This window comes from Amia ocellicauda, chromosome 12, assembly GCF_036373705.1.
Source record: "Amia ocellicauda isolate fAmiCal2 chromosome 12, fAmiCal2.hap1, whole genome shotgun sequence".
Taxonomy (NCBI): Eukaryota; Metazoa; Chordata; class Actinopteri; order Amiiformes; family Amiidae; genus Amia; species Amia ocellicauda.
The window spans coordinates 37,097,879-37,115,631 of NC_089861.1; the positions used below are offsets into that span (position 1 = coordinate 37,097,879).

The 17,753-nt window shown below is 40.0% G+C and overlaps 1 protein-coding gene across 3 annotated transcripts in view; it reads left to right on the plus strand.

The window, feature by feature from the left end:
* The first annotated feature begins 251 nt into the window (after nt 1–251).
* Nucleotides 252–17,753, plus strand: part of phldb3 (pleckstrin homology-like domain, family B, member 3) — an 88,537-nt gene continuing 71,035 nt past the window's right edge. For 2 of the 3 annotated variants that reach the window (XM_066719481.1, XM_066719482.1), the window contains exon 1: nt 253–674. The gene's annotated coding sequence lies outside the window, so the exon portion shown is untranslated. Of the gene's footprint in view, nt 675–17,753 lie in introns of all 3 variants that reach the window. The other variant, XM_066719480.1, reaches the window with a different exon arrangement.

Sequence of the window (17,753 nt, forward strand, 5' to 3'; positions counted from 1 at the left end):
CAAAGGCGATACCTGTAACTTGTGGGGAAAAAAGCTTAGAAGAACTCAAAAGGCAAACAATGTGAGTTTTAAATTAATTTAGAAAGTATAGGCTAATGATACCAATCAAATATCATATCCAAACCATAAAAACCGAAAGGAGAGGAGTACTGTGTCGCTTTTTTTCTATCTGGACACAGCGTCACTCCCCTGGAATAGACGAGCACAAGCATGTTTTCTACCTTTCGTATGTTTAACACGCCCCCGGCAGAACTGGCTAATCCACCTGCTAAAGCACTGTACCGCATTGTACTACTAGTTCGACCGAAACATTGCGTCTGAACTCAACGGATTGAAACTGGTAAACCGCTGTGCTTTCTCCTTGTTGGAATCAAAAGGTTCGAAGGGGAATCTTTTCGTTTTGTATTTTATTGGGGAAGGATCATTCTTTTACCCGTTGGTTCAGTTTCAGATTAGAGTGAAGGGAGGGCCAGATAAACAAAGCTGCCAAACAATTCCTGACTTTATCTCAGTTTACGCTTTTAGCAGATTATAGAGCGACGTGGACGGACCGAGCTCACCTGGTGGAAGGCAACCATTTTTTTTTTAATTCAAAAAAGGACGTAGGCTACACCATCGAAGAGGAGCTTCAGAGAGCCGCTTAACCTTGTTGTAACCTGTGAACCCCAGCTACAGTAAGAGCTTTTAACCATTACTATACATTTGTATCAACAATAATAATGTATGATACATGTATGATTATTAGGCAACGTACAGATTGATTAATTGTTATAGGAAAATCGATTATTTGGTTTACATTAGTAGGTACAAAGTACATGTGTGTATTTGTTCATGAAAGTTCAGATGGTTTACTTACGAATTTATCGCTTCTGACTGTTCATATAATATAGCCCTACTGGTTTAAATCTCACGGTTTCCATAACCCGTTTACAGAGTTTCGTTTACGTTTTCAAGTCCTATGTTTTATTTCACGTTACGTTCATTCACGTTGTGCCAGAAAGCGTCCAATAGGTGTGCTAAATAACCACATTGTACAGTAACATGTACGTTATTGTCAGGTGTTCATGTTAGCCTATGGTTCGGGGTTATATTATACTTTTATGTAGTCCCAAGGTCATCTTACCTCAGTCATAAATGATTAATTTAACCCACCGCAGCATTCTTGTTAAGCGTGGGAAACAAGTCTTACCCGGCTCGAAGTAAACTTGTGCTGACAGCTTTCTGATGAGTCAACTGAAGTTTAAATCTTGTATGACCTAATCACTGCAACATATGTAGCTGTATTGGTATCGGGTTATAATACCGATCTGTGTTTTTCTTACAAGTTATACTGGGGGGTGGGGGTTAAACATTTGTAATTCAGAAGTCCATTAAGTCACTTTGCTGTATTTCATTGACATCAGGAGTATTATTTTTTCCCAAATACATTAGACGACTTGTTATTTACAACAAAAACATTTTTGTAATGGTTATGGGTTTATTTATGACATCATTGATTTTAGCCTCGCCACTCCCTTTTAATTAAATATAGGCTAATTACAACAGATTCAAAGCAAGTTAAGAAACCCAACGTATTTCTGCGTGCTTTCCCACGCGTTTTGCGTGCTTTCTTAAAGTTCAGCTTTGATACAAATTGGCTACTGAGCTGTACTGTGACCACGGTTGTGTAGGGAGTACGTGTAATGTCTTTTCAGGTTTGCACAAAAATCCAATTGAACTAAAAACGCATTAGTCGAAAGATGAGGGACTTTCCATTAGGACAGGACATTGTAACTCCCACCTCTATGACGCACAATAACAGTGCTTGGACATTATTTACAGTTACGTTATGGAAATGTGTACAGGATTCCAGATCATTACTTCTCTTTTAACACGCTTACATTAAATTCCGAATGAAAAGGCACTGTAACTAATCTTTATATATCAAACATGCTAAATGTAAGAGGTAGATTGTTGTATTTTATTGTAGGCCTATGTTTTATCTAAATTCGATAGTTGTAGTAATTATTTAGTAAAAGTTTCTTGGTAAATGGCTCTTGAAACAAACATACTGTACAGAAAAGGACTGACCTTTTAAATATTTGTATTCTATATTTAACTTTGGTAGTTAGTCATTGGTACTTCATGGTTGATTTAATTATCTTAAACTAACAAGAAACTATACCAGTCTAAGAAAAATGTGAGGACAGGCTGAAAAGTTTAAGAGAAATCCTAGATTGCTATTTGCATTGTGAATTCTTCCTGATTTTCCCATTTTCTTTCCTTTTTTAGTTTATTCTTAAGCAATTAAACACAACAAGATACATAACAAGAAGTTCTCCCTTTTACAGGGAAGTGGATTTGTTGTGGCAGGTGGGTCAACAGTCAAAGAGTCAAACCAGCCTCATTCTGCCTGGGTTTGTGTACCCATTTTGCTCTGGTATGGCTTTATCAAATCCCAGTGGTTTGCTATATATAGCAAGAACCCAGGCTCATACAGCACCTGATAAGGATTGAATTGGAAGTGGGGAGTGTGTGGGGAAAGGTTTTCACAATGGATGATAGGAGGTAAGGAGGGGGGGGGGTTAAGCTAGGACAGTACAGTAAGTCATTGTTTTAGTTTGTCTGCAAATGCAGCAGCTTGATGGATAGCTTCAGTGTGCTGCCATCTGTCCAGTTGCCTATCAAAGCCTCAGATCAATCTCTCTAGCCTCCTACATCTGGAGACTTTTACCTAGCAACCTAGAGCTGCAGTTTGCATGGATTTGTTCCCTGTGAAGTGCTAGCTGGTATCTGTTTGTAAGAGCAATACATTCAAGATGGGCCTTCACAATCTTAAACAAACAGACATTAATGTAGGGAAAGAAAACATATAAGAGCTTGGTTACATTGACAACTGGCATATTTTCTTTCTCTATTTTATTTTCCTATTCATTGTGTATTTTTTAACTCTTGCTTTTGCCCTTTTTCACTTCATTTTGTCTTTTCTTTTTCCTTGCTTTATTTTACTTTCTACCTCTTAATAATAATAATATTATTATACTTCCCTTACTTTTTACTAGGGTGAGGCAATATAAAATACAGGGGTGGATCACTCTAAAAATGTTGTGCAATTAATTAATTAATTAATTAAATTAATTTAGGTTGAGGCATGAAGGGAGAGTATGAGTGAGAATATAGAATTTGATTTGGCAGTGAAAAGACGATTGAGGAGTGTGTACTTTAATAGAAACCAGCAGGATGTTTTAGACATTTTCTTTAAAGAAACGGCTACAGCAGTGACAGGCGCGTTTCACAGCTGACTACATGTTCTGAAACCTTTTCAAATCACTAGTGTTTAGTTGTTGTTACTGTTTCTTCATATTTTTATATTTGTACAATTTTACCTGATTGTAGTGTTAAAATGTATTTTCATATAATCGCGTTTGATTTCTGAAGTTAATACTTGTTTATATACATTAATTTATTAACTCAAACGTAAATTATTCGTTTGATTTTTTTGTACTAATCGTTCATGTAATTGTTTTTATGTGATTGATTGTTATAAGTTTCTTTTAGCACATTTTTTTTTCTTGATAAAACATTTTTGCAGTTTTTTGACATACAACCATGTATTGAACAACATTGTTAATGGCAATAAGGTATCACTATTGTGTTAATGTCTGTCAATAAAAAAATATATAATTTTGTCACTAGCAAATGGTAGTCTATATGGTGGTTCATATTTGCTGGAGTTGCCCAGTTTATCCTTGCAATTTACTTCAATCTTTGTTAAAAAAAAAAAAAAAAAAAATTTAAAAAGAGATTTTACAAAAAAATGTTCCTTGGGGAGCATGCCCCTAAGCCCCCTTAGCAGAAATTGGCACTTTTGTAATAATCATGGCCCATTTCACAAATCCTAGAATCGCTCCTGATAAAATATCACATTGTAGGCCTACATGTTACAGATAATCATGATATACACTGAATCATGGTATTTTAAATGGATCAAGGTTTCATTAAAACCTGTCACTGACATGCCTTGAAAAAGAGAGCGGAGCAACAGATTTTAAAGATGGACAGAAAAGATTGGCACTTCAGTTAACTGAAACAGTGCGTTGTTTTTTAAGAAGAAGGAAAAAAAAGTGTGAAAGACTTGACAAAGCTCTGGTGGTTCTGAACGTCTTAAAAGATCTGGCCAGTAAACCTTGACACTTGCAAAAGCAGCCCCACTATTTTGGTTTAATTTTTCATTTTTTTTTAATTCTTGTTTAGCAGCTTGTTTGTATTGTATGCTGGACAAAATGAAAACCCCACCATATAAACCAACCCCATAATATTTTTATAGACAATTAAATTATACTGGTATACTGATATACAGTGCATCCAGAAAGTATTCACAGTGCTTCACTGTTTCCACATTGTTATGTTATAGCCTTATTCCAAAATGGATTCAATTCATTATTTTCCTCAAAATTCTACAAACAATACCCCATAAATGACAACGTGAAAGAAGTTTGTTTGAAATCTTTGCAAATGTATTAAAAATAAAAAACAAAAAAAAGCACAAGTACATAAGTATTCACAGCCTTTGCTCAGTACCATGTTGAAGCACCTTTGGCACCAATTACAGCCTCAAGTCTTTTTGAGTATGATGCTACAAGCTTGGCACACCTATTTTTGGGCAGTTTCTCCCATTCTTCTTTGCAGGACCTCTCAAGCTCCATCAGGTTGGATGGGGAGCGTCGGTGCACAGCCATTTTCAGATCTCTCGGGTTCAAGTTTGGGCTCTGGCTGGGCCACTCAAGGACATTCACAGAGTTGTCCTGTAGCCACTCCTTTGTTATCTTGGCTGTGTGCTTAGGGTCATTGTCCTGTTGGAAGATGAACCTTCGCCCCAGTCTGAGGTCCAGAGTGCTCTGGAGCAGGTTTTCATCAAGGATGTCTATGTACATTGCTGCATTCATATTTCCCTCGATCCTGACTAGTCTCCCAGTTCCTGCCGCTGAAAAACATCCCCACAGCATGATGCTGCCACCACCATGCTTCACTGTAGGGATGGTATTGGCCAGGTGATGAGCAGTGCCTGGTTTCCTCCAGACATGACGCTTGCCATTCAGGCCAAAGAGTTCAATCTTTTGCTTGTCATGGTCCGAGAGTCCTTCAGGTGCCTTTTGGCAAACTCCAGGTGGGCTGTCATGTGCCTTTTACTGAGGAGTGGCTTCCGTCTGGCCATTCTACCATACAGACCTGATTGGTGGAGTGCTGCAGAGATGGTTGTTCATCTGGAAGGTTCTCCTCTCTCCACAGAGACACGCTGGAGCTCTGTCAGAGTGAATATCGGGTTCTTGGTTACCTCCCTGACTAAGGCCCTTCTCCCCCGATCGCTCAGTTTGGCTGGGCGGCCAGCTCTAGGAAGAGTCCTGGTGGTTCCAAACTTCTTCCACTTACAGATGATGGAGGCCACTGTGCTCATTGGGACCTTCAATGCTGCAGACATTTTTCTGTACCCTTCCCCAGATCTGTGCCTCAATACAATCCTGTTTCAGAGGTCTACAGACAATTCCTTGGACTTCATGGCTTGGTTTGTGCTTTGACATGCACTGTTAACTGTGGGACCTTATATAGACAGGTGTGTGCCTTTCCAAATCATGTCCAATCAACTGAATTTACCACAGGTGGACTCCAATCAAGTTGTAGAAACATCTCAAGGATGATCAGTGGAAACAGGATGTACCTGAGCTCAATTTTGAGTGTCATGGCAAAGGCTGTGAATACTTATGTACATGTGCTTTTTTTGTTTTTTATTTTTAATAAATTTGCAAAGATTTCAAACAAACTTCTTTCAAGTTGTCATTATGGGGTATTGTTTGTAGAATTTTGAGTAAAATAATGAATTTAATCAATTTTGGAATAAGGCTGTAACATAACAAAATGTGGAAAAAGTGAAGCGCTGTGAATACTTTCCGGATGCACTGTACAATATGTTGCCCAGCCTTACTTTTTTTTTTTTTTTTTTTTTTTTAATTTAAATGCCTGTATTCCCCATTCACCCAAGTTAGGCCATAAACTGCAATTTAGAATGTGGCTAGAAATATGGTTCTGTTCCACCAACATGGGGACTTCTTTCTCTCAATGGTTTCCTGATCTCATATATGTACTTCAGCTGGAACTAAAAGTTCTCCACATGAAACTTGCCAGTATTTCAGTAATACAACATCAAACTTCGTACTTTTGGCCAAAAATAGATTTTCATCGCTTTTCATGACCCCATAACTTTACTATCTCTTCAGTTAGCAAGCTGATTTTTGAAGGTCCTATAGACCTTAGTACTTTCGTTCAAATGCCTAAATGCCACGGTGACCTATCTTTTACATAGCATAACGTAAATGTACACTTTGTGCAACATCTCAAAGGCACAATTGAAACTTCATCATACTTCACGGTCTTCTACCTATATTTATACACTTCTACCTATATTTATTTAAAGCTTTAAAGAAACTGCCTGCTAATGTATTCTAACTACCTTTAGAAATCCAAACTATCAATTATCATAATCATGAGTTCAATAAAATTTAGATTTCTGTGATGTAATGCAATATAGGTATACAGCAGAACTTGCTGAAAACAAGTCCAATTTATAATACAAAGAGTTATCTTATCAATTGTATAATAAACTGATTTAATTCTATTAATTAAATCAGTTTAAATTATATATATATATATATATATATATTTTTTTTTTTAAGTTTTTTTAAGTTTTAAGTGTATAAGGCTGTGGTGGGGTGGCCGGGAATAGAGGTTCAGAGAGACCGCAGGTAACGAAAACAATACTTTTATTTAATAAATACACAAATTAAATGGGCATCGGGGCCAACCAAAAAGATACACAGAAACAAACAAACCGAAATACAGAACACGCAGGATGGTCAGCAGACTTCTGTGTATCAACAAACCAAACAAAGCAAAGCAACATGCGCACACAAGCAACATGCGCACACAAGCAACATGCGCACACAAACACCATGCTCTCCACAACTCCGACTAACTAACTAATTGCCGGAAAATTGCCGGCAACGTTTGCCTGTTTTTTTCCCCGTTGCACCCATTCACACTGGGTTTGAATGCTGGAAAATTGCCATCAAGGATGCATTCACACAGAAAACGGAGATTGCCGGTAAGAGCGCTGTGGCCATGGTGACGAGACGTTACAGAAGCCAGTGGATCTGGAGAGCAGAGCCTCTGTATGAGTTCCACCATTTCCCTGTTTAAAGATATGGCAGTAGCAGTAAAATACTCGGAGATGGATATTTAGGAGACCTTACACTACTGTGCTATTGTATATTTTTATATAGGCAAAACAATCACCATTCGGCAGTGCAACGCTGATTTATAATATTCACAAATATAGCAGCCTATTGTTGTGTTCTGTATAACTGCATATATATACACTCACCTAAAGGATTATTAGGAACACCTGTTCAATTTCTCATTAATGCAATTATCTAACCAACCAATCACATGGCAGTTGCTTCAATGCATTTAGGGGTGTGGTCCTGGTCAAGACAATCTCCTGAACTCCAAACTGAATGTCTGAATGGGAAAGAAGGGTGATTTAAGCAATTTTGAGCATGGCATGGTTGTTGGTGCCATACGGGCCGGTCTGAGTATTTCACAGTCTGCTTAGTTACCAGGATTTTCACACACAACCATTTCTAGGGTTTACAAAGAATGGTGTGAAAAGGGAAAAACATCCAGTATGCGGCAGTCCTGTGGGCGAAAATGCCTTGTTGATGCTAGAGGTCAGAGGAGAATGGGCCGACTGATTCAAGCTGATAGAAGAGCAACTTTGACTGAAATAACCACTCGTTACAACCGAGGTATGCAGCAAAGCATTTGTGAAGCCACAACACGTACAACCTTGAGGCGGATGGGCTACAACAGCAGAAGACCCCACCGGGTACCACTCATCTCCACTACAAATAGGAAAAAGAGGCTACAATTTGCCCAAGCTCACCAAAATTGGACAGTTGAAGACTGGAAAAATGTTGCCTGGTCTGATGAGTCTCGATTTCTGTTGAGACATTCAGATGGTAGAGTCAGAATTTGGCGTAAACAGAATGAGAACATGGATCCATCATGCCTTGTTACCACTGTGCAGGCTGGTGGTGGTGGTGTAATGGTGTGGGGGATGTTTTCTTGGCACACTTTAGGCCCCTTAGTGCCAATTGGGCATCGTTTAAATGCCAAGGCCTACCTGAGCATTGTTTCTGACCATGTCCATCCCTTTATGTCCACCATGTACCCATCCTCTGATGGCTACTTCCAGCAGGATAATGCACCATGTCACAAAGGTCGAATCATTTCAAATTGGTTTCTTGAACATGACAATGAGTTCACTGTACTAAACTGGCCCCCACAGTCACCAGATCTCAACCCAATAGAGCATCTTTGGGATGTGGTGGAACGGGAGCTTCGTGCCCTGGATGTGCATCCCACAAATCTCCATCAACTGCAAGATGCTATCCTATCAATATGGGCCAACATTTCTAAAGAATGCTTTCAGCACCTTGTTGAATCAATGCCACGTAGAATTAAGGCAGTTCTGAAGGCGAAAGGGGGTCAAACACAGTATTAGTATGGTGTTCCTAATAATCCTTTAGGTGAGTGTAAATAGAAAGTGGGAAGCGGTCACTATTCAGACTGTTCTCATACGATTATGAAAATGAATCGCTTTGCTGGTCAGATCTGTGCACATTCTACACAACGTGAACGCACCCATGTATCATTTGGTTGTATCAGAAGTAGTGAAATGTGTTAGGCTACATGTAGTATTGCCGTCATTATTATGTATTTATTGGCAGATGCCCTTACAAATAAGAGCAATACAAAGTGCAAAACTACAGTACAGTTCAAAGCATAATGCAATTTACAAATTCAAATGTACACACGTGTATTGGAAATATACAGTAAACAATACAATGTAGTCATATGTATTTGTTATTGTACGTGTTATGCTTCCATTTCTTATATACACTAATCATGTAAAATGTAAATATCCGGTGTTTTATTAATACAAAAGGAACCAAGCTCACTTTATTATTGCAATATGATCGGAGTCCTGAGAAAACACGGAAGTGAATCATGAAAAGGACCCTGAGTTACGAACTGAGCAGTTTGTACACAAGACAAGTGATCAGCAGCACTGACTGATGCATTGTTTCAAAGCAAACGAACCGAACCAATTTCGTTTGAGACAAACCCAGTGTGAGGAGGTAACATGTTTGCCTGTAGAGAGATAATATATTTTGTATGATTTATTGGTACATAACTTCTGACATGTGTGACAATAGTTAGCATTACATATGCCAACCTGTTGGTTCACCAATAACATGTAGAATTGCTGTGAAGAGCCGTTATTAATGTTTTATATAAACTGTATTATGTTTTATATTATTAATAATATGCAGACCAAGCAAAGTAAATGTATTATGGTAGCAACAACCATTTTGCAAGTTGTTCAGGGCATATCCTCTAGACATTCCTGTCAATAATAGAAAAGATCAAACTGCAGAGAGAGAGAGGTCCCACAGTTGTTTGTTAAAAGTCTGTGGACTTAATCTTTTCTCCAGATAGGCAGGAACTGTTTTTGTTAATGAGCGATTGACAGTTGTTAAATAAGATCCGTGGGATTGGACCTTTCCTAGTATATCAAAGGAAGACATCTGTTCTTTGGATCCCACACCTCTTCCGAGGAAGACTACCATGAACATTACAAGGGTCAGAAATCTGACCTCGAGATAACACTCTGGCAAACTCCCAGTGACAGACCCCGGCCACAGATCTACATGTCCTGCAATGTATATAAGGCTGACCACATGTGCTGTTCAATAAGTCTCTGCTGAGGTAGAGTGCTTCCATGTCGGGCCCCTTCCAGGCCTGGCATGTTAAATAAATACATTTACCATCTATGCATCCAGACTTGGTTCTTCAGCTGCAACTATATTATTTTCAACCTCTGCCAATTCTAACCCGGTGCATTTCTCCTTGATGCTGAATTTGCGGTAATTTTACTAGGACCATTGCCGGATTTGCAGGCAATGACCCGTTCACACAGACCTTGCTGGCAAATTGCTGGCTAATTGCTGGAAATTGTTTCAGTGTGAATGGGGTTTTAGTCATCTATTTAATCAGTTAACACCATCAGAATCGAGGGATCATTCCTTTGAAGTATCTTCAAAATTTTCACAATCCACACATTGACAAAGTGGAGAGCATGAAACCTTAATAAAAGACTATTTTGGAATCGTAGGACATTAAGAAATATTCTGAATAATCTGAATCAAATAGGTGAAGAATATGTCAATCAGTGATTTAATTGTCGCTGGTGAGGAACAGTTTGTGGTGAAAAGTGCCCGATGAAAAGACGGGATCCCTATGATGACATCCAAGGGTACAATTTTTTTCCACCACTCGTTATCTTTTTCTTGTCTATGAATCATCTATATCATGTCAGGTGAAAGCCGATCTTATTTGAGTCAATGAAATCACCTTCATTGGCGCCAGTTTCTGTAGAATCAAGCATGACAAGGCAGTCTTCATCGACATTGTGTTTACATTCCACTTCAGCTAATGTATGGTCAATTCTATCCATTTCAGTGTGCTTTTGAGTACTATACTCCACCATACTGCTGTAAGAGATTGTACTCCTTCATTCACCATTCTGTTACACGTATAATCAGAGTGTTTCTTGTGTTATCCTTTTTGTTTAGGAGAGTCATGGTCGCCCATGGGCGCAGCCATCTTTTCTCTGATCTTGCCCTCTATGTGAGAACTTGCTCAATACTGCCCTCTGATTGGCTAAAGTGTGGGCACAATGATTCTACCCATACGTTTTGAGTATGATGAATCAGTAAATATAGTTCAACATTGTAGTCGGAATAAAAAATTAAATAAAAAACTGTCAGAAATCACCCGGAGAACTTTCAGATTCACCATTAAATAGTATAAATAGAATATTTTACAAGCATTAGCTTTTGGACCCCCAATTACGGGAACAAACCTAAACGATACAGCGTACCTAAGTCTTTAGTATCAGTGTTCTGCCATAAGGCTGGTGACATAATGCACAGCTATTCTAAGTCACTAGGGAATGCATAAACATGCACAAATGAAAAAACTGAACTACAACTGAATGTTCAATAGGAATTTCAATATGAATTAACTCACTCTTTGACTGTCTGTTTATGTACAGTGGATCTCTGTACACCTTCCACCAATCATTTTTGAACAACTCTGCAATGACAGAAGGTCATAGAAATGTATAGGCAAATAACAACCCGCCTTGACTTTGGAAGAAAACACCTTCAAAGTGCATGCTACCAAAAAAAAAAGTTTGTCACGCGTATATAGCATAGTATTTCCCCCAGAAATTGATGATTTGTTTCCGGGGGTGCTAGTAACATGTCAAATACTCCTCCATACTGGAGGGTGTGTGTGGAGGGGGGGTTATTTAGTGAAACACATACTGAAGTGTACAGTGCTTAATAAGCTTTAGAGGTTTGTAGTAGGGATGCTCCAATCAATTGGCCAGCGATCGTACATTCTTGCACAGTGACAGACTCTGTGGGAAATATGCACAAGGAAATATAATTGATTTATTTAGATCTTGTTTCTTATTTTTTCCCAAACCGGTTTGAAAAGCTGTTAGGGTAGTAAACCTGAAAAACGTGTGTATTTTCTGCCAGAATGAATGTTTTGATTGAGCAATACAACCATTCTAAAAGAGTGAAATTAGGCTCAACACTTTTCGGACAACACCTTGTTGTTTCATCCCCAACCTTGGCATAAGAACTTTACAGAATTGGGTGATTTTTCTGTCTTTGTGTGTTAATCCTAGGACATTCTGCATTGGAAGTGATGTTTTCCCCATACTAAGCACAGACCAAGGGGCAAAGGGGTCTTTAATCTACCTTAGGCCTAACTTCTTGAAGTCATTATTAGGATAATAGCTGTTGATTCCAGGGGCCGGTTGCATAAAAATATATTAGACTAGTCTAACCCATTAGACTGGTCTTAATTTGACAGGTAGACTTGTCTATGCAAGTTAGTCAGTTGCATAAAAATGAAGACTGACTAAGCCTGGAAAGTTAGCCTCCTCACCCCCAGGCTAACTTAGGTCTGTCTTTCAATTGAAACTGCTGGCCTGAGTCAACAGCGACACTGTCACTGATGCTGACTGGCAGAGCCTCCAGCTGGCTGACACACACCCTGCTCTCCTGCCCACGGCAATCCCCACAAACATCGAGACTCCTCCCCGCAGATTTCAATAACCAACTGTATATTGTACCTGCATGATTTGTAATTTTGTGCTGTATTTAGCACTTTAGTTTAGCTCTTGTATCCTGTAAGTCACCCTGGATAAGGGTGTATGTCAGCAATATATGTTAATAATAATATTTAATAAATTATTAGTACGTGGATGTTTCCTCTTAAATTTGCATATGCTTCTGTAGCAGATATGAAATCGAATGTAAAGATTTTGTGTGAAGTTCACCAAAATAATGTTTTATATCTATTTGTTAATTGTTCTATATTCTACACTCACCTAAAGGATTATTAGGAACACCTGTTCAATTTCTCATTAATGCAATTATCTAATCAACCAATCACATGGCAGTTGCTTCAATGCATTTAGTGTTGTGGTCCTGGTCAAGACAATCTCCTGAACTCCAAACTGAATGTCTGAATGGGAAAGAAGGGTGATTTAAGCAATTTTGAGCGTGGCATGGTTGTTGGTGCCAGACGGGCCGGTCTGAGTATTTCACAATCTGCTCAGTTACTGGGATTTTCACGCACAACCATTTCTAGGGTTTACAAAGAATGGTGTGAAAAGGGAAAAACATCCAGTATGTGGCAGTCCTGTGGGCGAAAATGCCTTGTTGATGCTAGAGGTCAGAGGAGAATGGGCTGACTGATTCAAGCTGATAGAAGAGCAACTTTGACTGAAATAACCACTCGTTACAACCGAGGTATGCAGCAAAGCATTTGTGAAGCCACAACACGTACAACCTTGAGGCGGATGGGCTACAACAGCAGAAGACCCCACCGGGTACCACTCATCTCCACTACAAATAGGAAAAAGAGGCTACAATTTGCACAAGCTCACCAAAATTGGACAGTTGAAGACTGGAAAAATGTTGCCTGGTCTGATGAGTCTCGATTTCTGTTGAGACATTCAGATGGTAGAGTCAGAATTTGGCGTAAACAGAATGAGAACATGGATCCATCATGCCTTGTTACCACTGTGCAGGCTGGTGGTGGTGGTGTAATGGTGTGGGGGATGTTTTCTTGGCACACTTTAGGCCCCTTAGTGCCAATTGGGCATCGTTTAAATGCCACGGCCTACCTGAGCATTGTTTCTGACCATGTCCATCCCTTTATGACCACCATGTACCCATCCTCTGATGGCTACTTCCAGCAGCATAATGCACAATGTCACAAAGGTCGAATCATTTCAAATTGGTTTCTTGAACATGATAATGAGTTCACTGTACTAAACTGGCCCCCACAGTCACCAGATCTCAACCCAATAGAGCATCTTTGGGATGTGGTGGAACGGGAGCTTCGTGCCCTGGATGTGCATCCCACAAATCTCCATCAACTGCAAGATGCTATCCTATCAATATGGGCCAACATTTCTAAAGAATGCTTTCAGCACCTTGTTGAATCAATGCCACGTAGAATTAAGGCAGTTCTGAAGGCGAAAGGGGGTCAAACACAGTATTAGTATGGTGTTCCTAATAATCCTTTAGGTGAGTGTATAATACCTATAAAATAACATGGTTATGGGTAAATATTGACCCCTTGTGGTCAGAGGGAGTCTATTAATTTGGCATTGTCATAATGAATTGCAGACTTAATTAGCAGACAACCGCATAAAGAACAATTAACGTCAACAATTCAATTCACGTCCAACGTTAACAATTAAAGTGAATATAAACGGCTTGCCTGTAAATTTTTGCAAAGTAGCATCTCACCCAAATGAATGCTACAGTGAGTAGGCCTATTTAAGAAACTGAATGCCATAGTGTCTTTGAAGAGACAAAGTGAACAGTCCCTTATCACACTCTTATGCCTTAAGTGTCCGTGCCATGCCATGCCGTGCTGTGCCAGACGCGTTCCAGAGCTTTTTTGTCAAACCAGGCCGCTGTGAAGTCCGTCCCTCCTATGGGAGGAGCAGCGCTTGTGGGTTTGGTTCGTGTTTCGTTTTAAAAACAAAGACAGACAACAACACTACGAGCGATTACAGCCTGACGTGGAAAGGACTTTTGTGGCTATTTTATTCTTTGTTTCTGTTAAGAGATGTTAGGAAGAGCTAAACGTGTATAGACAACATTATATTCAGACAAGCACGTCCCCATAAGAATACGTTTCTATGTGCAACAATAATTACATATTTGGTATTACATTTATTGCTATTTAGTATTATTATTATCATCATTTGTGCTAGTATATATGTATTTTAAATGGCACAATGTGACTCCCTTAATTTATTACTCTTTCTGCAGCTTTGTAACTGCAAACAATACTTTTTGCCATATTATTTATAATTTACTTAGCAGATGTCCTTAACCAGGGTAAATTACAGCTGAAACAAAATACACACGTTTCACGACGAATCATCCAACTACAATATAGCAGGTTATAATTTAACTGAAGTGTGCACGTTTCAGTCATGGTGTTTATGGACTTATGGACGCATTTATTCAATCAGTGCTTAATGTTTGAGAGAGAAACCCAGATCTGCTGTATTTATTTCTTCATTCATTTAACTTTTAAATGGGCACACGTTAACTTAATCGTGTTCGCCTTCATACTGATTGTCTCTGCAGATTGTCTCTGCACACCATTCACAAAACGACAGCCTGAAACACCGTCCAGTTGTTCATAAAATATTAATAACATCGGCTGCTACAGATCCAATTATTGTCTTTCAGTTTATTTTTAACTAGTCACGGCATTGCACCGGGGTCCTGTGAAATGAAAGTTTTTAATACACTCGGATATTAACTGTAAGCAGTCATTGTTTCCGTATGTGGATTTCACTCCATGCTGCTAATAAAACTGTAATATCTTCAAGAACACACACAGCACTTTAGATTATACCTTCTGAGATAATGTAGCTGATCTCTTCCTTGTCTGTCTGCAAGTCCAGCACACATCTTTGCTTTCAGAAGCGTAGATATTTCCTTGGTGGGCGTGACAGACACTTACGGACATGTCTAGCACCAGATAATGAACCGTCCACAAAACACAGATGTGTCCGGGTGCTTAGCCAGTGGAAACACCCATTTAAGCATCCGGGGCTGGATGCATCCGGACGCGTCCGCCAGTGGAAACGGGGCATATGTTGAATAAGATTACTTGAAACAGTGTGGACTTGTGTGACATGACTCCAGTCAACCAGTTAATAAAGTCTACTTTTCTCTTAACCAGTTGCTCAGGCAGACTAACTTGTTGACATTTTCAGATGACAGAGCTGACCTCTTCTGCACAATGTGGCCTGCCAAAGAAAACAGTCTCTCACATGGCACTGTTGAGGCAGGTGTCGCCAAGTACCTTTGTGCAATATGGGCCAGCTTACCGTGGGCATCTTTATGTGCCGACCACCACTGTAGTGGACATGCCTCTATGCTGACACTGGGCTCTGCCCTATATCTTTCTAGAGTTTTGTCTGTGGACAGTGCATCATCATCAGGTCTGAGTCAGACCCCATCAGTAAGAGGGCCATCTTCTTTGGTGGGTCTGGTTCCATTTCCTGTCTGGAAGGCTGTGATGCAAGTTCTCTGTCCTTCAGCATATCACTCAGCTTTTGCCACACCTCTCCCTCTCTTCTCTGGGCAGGCACCTGAGGTCTTTGAATCTGGGATCTAGAGCTGTTGCTACTTTTAGCCATGACAGGTTTGTGTTCTCCTTTCGTCTGTTGAGGTCCTCTGTGAATGCAGCCTTGAAGCGCACTACATAGGCAGGGTCAACATCTGAGACATCCATCGTACGTAAGAGGTGGCAGAGTGCAGGCAGTACCATAGAGCAGGACACATATTTGTCACCACCCAGGAGCTCAGTAACATACCAAAAAAATCAATGACTACACTTTTCATTCAGATAACACCCATTTAGGGGACAGGCCTAAACTTATTTATAAAATACAATAACAAAGTGACAATTTATATGAATTGTTTTTGTCAGAAAATAAAATTATAGAGGATAGGGAAATCACCTTACCTGCATGGCTCCAGTAGTGTTTCCACTTTTCCAGTCTGTCATATTCAGCTGAGGTAAGCATGGCTAAGTTGTGCTTTTGCTGTGCCAGCATTGCCTTCAGTGGGTCTTTGTTGTGTTGACTTGCTTTATCATTTTGAGAGTTGAATTCCAGCATGCGGGTACATCCTAGATGAGTGACTCCTCTTCTTGCCCATGAGAGGCTTACTGAACTTTCAGCTCTGCTGTGTTTGCAGGACTGTGTTTAAAATGTCCAACCATTTTACGGCTCTTGGCTAGAGCACTAACAAACCAGCTGTCATGGAGAGCCACTGTGATTACCCTCTGTATAATGTGCGCTACACAGGGCATATGCTCGAATGGTAGACTCCTTGCTGCCGCGATCATATTGCGAGTGCTATCTGTTCCTATAGTGGTGACCTTGTCCATTATCTCTTACTCGTTTGCAACTTCAAGAAACTGGGTAGCGCATGCTTCAGCATATTTCCTTTCCTCTGTTTTCACTACACCTAAAGCGAATGAGTGCAGTTGCCTTTTGCTATCGGTTAGGTGTGCCGTTACACCGAGGTAGTTATGGTTGCTTATTGATGTCCAGTGGTTTCCGGTCAGTGCAACACATGTAGCTTGTGCCAGCTGCTCCGATTTCTTTGCCTTTTCACTGCCATACAATTCATGAATTCTTGTGACAATAGTTCCCCTCAAAGGTGGCCTGTATGATGGGTCGCCTGAGGTGATCTGGATAATGGCTTGAAGCCCCTGGTCTTCAACAATGTTGATGGGCCTGCAATCCATGGTGGTCCATTTAGCGATTGCATTGGTTAGCTTAGTTGTTGTCGCTTGTTTCACAGACTTGCCCTGGCTGCACTCTGCCAGTGTAATTTGACGTACACGGCTTGATCCTGTCTCACTGCTAGCCCAAAGATGGTACTTTAGACTTGTGGTGCTTTGGTGGAAAGACAGTTCATCATTGCAATATATGCACACAACTTTATTTTTATCTAAAGTTCCACCTGGAAGCTTTTTAAAATGGAATTTCCCATTCAGCACACTGGGGGATGTCTCCATCGTGTTATCTGTGGTGGGCACTGGCAGCTTTCATTCATCCAGGTAAATATCTGTGCTGGAATTATGGGAGGAAGTTGGGGTCAAATTTGGTAATATCTCTGGTGTACGCCCTTTGCAAATTGTCCCGGGGGCGGGACTAGCGTTCTACGTCATATTACTCTAATCCTCCCATAGGTGCTTAAGGCTGCCACTCCCGAAATCTGCAGGTCTCTAGCTTTCGAATGAGCCTAGTTACGGCCATTTCCGTATAAGCAGTAATTTGCTACAAGCCCTTTAAGAAATGCATTTTTTTTTTGGTGACGACCCAGAGGGGAGAGGGGGGCTGCATTACTGTCTTTTTCTTACAGGGCAGGGCCGTAGCTTTCCAATGATACCAAACACGGCCATATCTGAGCAGGCTAGGCTGCGCTCAGCTGTGTGTTTATGTGAGAGCTCACAAACCGCAC